This window comes from Haliotis rufescens, unplaced genomic scaffold (genome assembly GCF_023055435.1).
Source record: "Haliotis rufescens isolate VD_foot unplaced genomic scaffold, xgHalRufe1.0.p SCAF_34, whole genome shotgun sequence".
In the NCBI taxonomy this organism is placed as follows: Eukaryota; Metazoa; Mollusca; class Gastropoda; order Lepetellida; family Haliotidae; genus Haliotis; species Haliotis rufescens.
This window is the reverse complement of record NW_025964046.1, coordinates 2246959-2252523: the sequence shown is the minus strand read 5'-3', so window position 1 is coordinate 2252523 and position 5565 is coordinate 2246959. Positions and strand designations below refer to the sequence as shown.

The 5565-nt window shown below is 40.9% G+C and overlaps 1 pseudogene; it reads left to right on the top strand.

Moving 5' to 3' along the window:
- On the top strand, positions 1–2978 carry LOC124118129 (annotated as a pseudogene).
- The last annotated feature ends 2587 nt before the right edge of the window (positions 2979–5565 follow it).

Below are 5565 nucleotides of genomic sequence, written 5' to 3'. Positions count from 1 at the left end.
CCAGGGTACCGTTTCACAAAGCAGTCGTAAATTTACACGCTCGTAGATTTTACGCCATATTTGCGCAATGTTTACGCCATAGTCTAAGACTGTTTCACAAAGCTACACTAAAACTGGCGTAACCTCGGCCAACTTACACGCACGTAAGATACGATTGGAGCTCTTTCCCTTTGTGAGGTAGGAAAATCCGCACTAGAGTTGTCTACCGTGGCAGGTGCTCTGAGCAGACGACGAAGCGCAATAAAATGGAGGACATTTGCGACAAGAAATCGAGGAAGAGAAACTTTACGGCCACAGAAGTCGAAATTCTTACAGAAGAAGTTGGCAGCAATTCAGATGTGTTGTTTTCATCTTTTTCTTCTTGCATCACAAACAATCGTAAGAAGAAGATATGGGAGGATATTCTGACAAAGTGAGTGCATTTCACGGCATTGAACTCACATCTGTCATATGAAAGATGTGTTTTATTTGGAAGTGATAGACCTATGCCATTTAGAGTTATCGCGCTTGTTGTTATGCGGAAGTAAACAAATAGCGATAAAGGGTGACTGTAGATCTACTTGAACTTGCAAGAGGCCTATATTTCTTTGATAGTGCAAAATTTGAAAAGGTGGGAATTATTGTTATTGCTCGGGATACAGATCTGAAATATGCATAAGTGCATATACATGTATGCACACATATAAGAGGTCGCGGAAGTATCACTATTTTCACATTATAAAACAAATTGCATATAGACTAAACGTAAATTTCCTAAATGTCCGCTCAGTGATTAGGAACAAAAAACGCAAGAATCACTTATTTTTAAACATCTTCATATTTAATGGTAGACAACAACAAGGCAATTGTCAAACATGGGTGACATCGAGCAAAACATGTTATAATTTTGAAATAATTTTTGTTTACAGGATCAACGCCAATAACACGGAGGTAAGGACTGTGCCTCAGCTGAAAAAAGAAATGGCAGGACCTCAGGGCTGCAGCCAAGAAGAAGGAGGTGACAAGGAGGAAGGAGAGTGTAAGAACTGGTGGAGGTGGCCCTCCTACACAACTCACTACTGTTGAACAGAAGGTATGGAACACAACAGGAAGAATATGTCAGATCATATGTAATAGTCTAATTGCCCAAATGCATGACCTATGGATTATGCATGAACATATGGATTGGGCCAGAAATTGTGATATGATACCTAGAAAAACAAATGTTACCTGTCTTAGTTATTTGTGTTATATATATAATAATATAACAGACTTATAAAAAGCTTAAATTGACTTTATTTCTACTGGCATAGGGGAAATATTTATGCAAACTACTTATACCATTTAGTTATTTACTTGTCTCATATTTCATGAAGTAACTGTGTTCTTCATTTCTTTAATTATAGATTGTGAGTTTGATTCCTCCTTGCCAGATTGAAGGAATTGCTGGAGGATTTGATTCGGGAGGTAAATATTTCCATGCCATTCCTCTTGACAGTACTGATTTAAGAATAGTGACTGTGGTTCACAAACCATATAAATGTTTTTTTTCATTATCTTCATGGCATAGTCAACTCATTGATATGCTCCCAGATAAGCAAATTTACATAAGTCATCATTCATGTGTTGAACCATTTATATTTCAAGTTGATGGGTCTTTTCTGGACTATGCTTTGGAGGCTGATCCTGATATGAGCACAGCAGCAATTGCTACATCTTCATTAACCTGTGACTTTAATGGTAGGCATTAATTAAAAATAATACACAAATATAAATTTTTCGAATGTTTGTGACCTTATGTATTAAATAAGTTGAGATAAAGCATTATAATAACTATTGCAAACATAAAAAAAAAATCATTATTAGACTAGTTGATGTTTTAGTTATTTGGTCCTATCAAAACAGATACTCAACACAGATATTCATAGTCACCTCATGTTGGCATCACATACTGCCTGTATGTTTAGTGCATGGTAACCCTTCCGACAAACGTAGGCTACTTCGTCACGTTTCGGCGCCATTATGGGTACGAGTGTGCAGTCAATTGCACCGAGTACTTTAGGGAATCCAGCTATGTCGAAGAATGATTCTTTGGTACTCTTCTGAGTGGAAGGCATTGTGGGAATTACAAAATCACCCATGGTTGCACATAATGCGTCTGTTGTTGCGTGGATTGCTCTGCAGGCGGAGGATTTACTCACACCGTGGATATCGGCAATCTCACTGTAAAACCCACCCTTGGAGAAGTATCTCAGAGCAATTATAACATTAAGGTAAGGTGGTATTGCATGGGAACGCTGGGTTTGATGTTCAAGTCTGTCACTCACTTTACCAATGATAGAAAATATCATGTGTCGTGATAGGCGGTACCTCTCGATGATGTCATGATCATCCAAATCGTCGAGGGGGTTCGACCTGTCGCGGAAAACACGTTCTCGCTTACATACTTTTTTGACAATCTCGTCCGTGTTTGGATTGAACGCCATCTTTATCGCTTGCGTAAATATTTACACCACCCCAAGACCACACGTAGAGTTTACGCCAATTTTACACGGACGTAATATTACACTAGCTTTGTGAAACGCCCCTAGTTCAGTATTTCCGAGTTACGCCAGTTTTACACGCACGTAAGACTTACGACTGCTTTGTGAAACGGTACCCAGGTCTCGAGTTTACATGAGTGGCCTCCCTTTGTATGCAAACTCCAGCCACAAATACTGGAGAGGCAGCGAGGTTTCTGTAATTGTTTGAACCGTCTCAGAAAAGAAGAAATGAGCAGATCCCAGATTATTGTGTTAAATATCAGTGAAAAATAAATAGATTTTGTTCTTGAGAAGCACAAAATCTATTTCAAAACGTGAATAGAAAATTCTTCACAATATACTGTAAGAATTGGAAAGAAGTTACATGCTAGTAATTTTTCTGAACATGTTATTTTGTGTTACAAGTTTCATATTTGTTCCAAGTTGCCATTACTGTTGTCTGTGGGAAGCCTGTAGACTTGCACAAGTCTCTAAGGCAATAATTATTAGTGTAAATCATAATTTCTAGATAATGTAAATAATAAGAACAAGTTGTCCCTATAAGAGACTGAAGGCTTGTACTATCCACATATCTAGACTTGCCTATTAGGAGGATAGAATTACTACACATCAATGGACATTTCATTCAGTACAGCCTTGGAGCAAGGTTAGGAAGCCTGTTGCATCATATGGTCCCTTGAAATGATCTGCATTCAGAACATGTACTTCCTTCATTGGTAGGGGTTGTCAGGTAGCCTGGTGTTTAAAGTGTTAGCTCATCACGCCGAAGACCCGGGTTCGATTTCCGAAATGGGTACAATGTGTGAAGCCTATTTCCGGTGTCCCCCACTGTGATATTGCTGGAATATTGCTCAAGGCTGCGTAAAACCAAACTCACTCACTCCTTCATCAGTAGCATCATGTTAACAGTACATTCTGATAACCAGGCCAGTTGTTATCACAGATATCTTCCAGACTGCCATCATGTCTGTCTCTAACTGTGAGAGTGAGTGAGTGAGTGAGTATGGTTTTACGCCGCTTTTAGCAATATTCCAGCAATATCACGGCGGGGGACACCAGAAATGGGCTTCACACATTGTACCAATGTCAGGAATCGAACCCGGGTCTTCGGCGTGACGAGCGAACGCTTTAACCACTAGGCTACCCGACCGCCCCTCTAACTGTGAGAGTTCATGTAAGAAGAGCTTCAGTAAATGACTGATGACTTTCGTATACGACAAAGCACCCATGCCCCTAATCGAGATAAACATCAGGTATTTTCAGATTTGTGGGTTTTATTGAGTAATCAGTGCCCTGCAATTTTAACATCTCAAACTTTCGGTTATCAAATACTGAAAATATACCTCAAATCTAAAAACACATAATATTTATCTCTTAACTATAAATCTGGGGTTATGAATTAAGCGACACAGGTGGCAAAGTAGTCTATGGTGCCATAGTAGGCGGTGAAGAGTTGCCTTCCTTAGTTGTGTCAGGATTGTCTTCACGAACGTGGTAAATGTCTACAGTTGGAGTGTCCCAGTCATGTAAGACACCACAATTCATGATGTAGATCTATGTCCCTTAGGCATGCCAAAACCTGATGGTTGCAGAATTTCCCCGAGTTTGATTCTTGGTTTGTCTGCACCAGACCTGCATCCCTCTCTTCCTTCCCACATCAAGCTTTTATAAGTATTGTAACACTAAACTCACTCACTCACTTCTCCCACATCAAGCTCACACGCCGTGATATATCTGAAATACTGTTCAGAGCAGCAATAAACCCAACTCAATCACTCACTCCTCCCAGATCAAGCTGTCGCTCTGTGATAAAATGAAATACGGTTCAAAGTGGCGTTACACCCAACTCACTCACTCACTCCTCCCATATCAAGTTGACACACCGTGATAAAACTGAAATACTGTTCAAAGCAGAGTTAAACCCAACTCACTCACTCCTCCCACATCAAGCTGACACGCCGTGATATAACTGAAATACTGTTCAAAGCAGCGTTAAACCCAACTCACTCACTCCTCCAACATCGAGCTGACACACCGTGATATAACTGAAATACTGTTCAAAGCAGAGTTAAACCCAACTCACTCACTCCTCCCACATCAAGCTGACTCGCCGTGATATAACTGAAATACTGTTCAAAGCAGAGTTAAACCCAACTCACTCACTCCTCCCACATCAAGCTGACACAGCGTGATATAAATGAAATACTGTTCAAAGCAGAGTTAAACCCAACTCACTCACTCCTCCCACATCGAGCTGACACGCCGTGATATAACTGAAATACTGTTCAAAGCAGAGTTAAACCCAACTCACTCACTCCTCCCACATCCGGCTGGCACAGCGTGATATAACTGAAATACTGTTCAAAGCAGCGTTAAACCCAACTCACTCACTCACTCCTCCCACATCCGGCTGGCACACCGTGATATAACTGAAATACTGTTCAAAGCAGAGTTAAACCTAACTCACTCACTCCTCCCACATTGAGCTGACACGCCGTGATATAACTGAAATACTGTTCAAAGCAGTGATAAACCCAACTCACTCCTCCCACATCAAGCTGACACGCCATGATATAACTGAAATACTGTTCAAAGCAGTGATAAACCCAACTCACTCATCACTCCTCCCACATCAGGCTGACACGCTGTGATATAACTGAAATACTGTTCAAAGCAGTGATAAACCCAACTCACTCACTCACTCCTCCCACATCAGGCTGACACGCTGTGATATAACTGAAATACTGTTCAAAGCAGCGCTAAACCCATCTCACTCACTCACTCCTCCCCCGTCCAGCTGACACAGCGTGATATATCTGGATTACTGTTAAAAGCAGCGATAAACCCAACTCACTCACTCCTCCCCCGTGAAGCTGACACACCATGTTATAACTGAAATACCGTTCAGAGCAGTGTTAAATCCAACTCACTCACTCCTCCCACATCAAGCTGACACGCCATGATATAACTGAAATACCGTTCAGAGCAACGCAAAACTCCCTCAGTCTGGTGCTTAAGGAAAACAACGACACAACCAACTGAG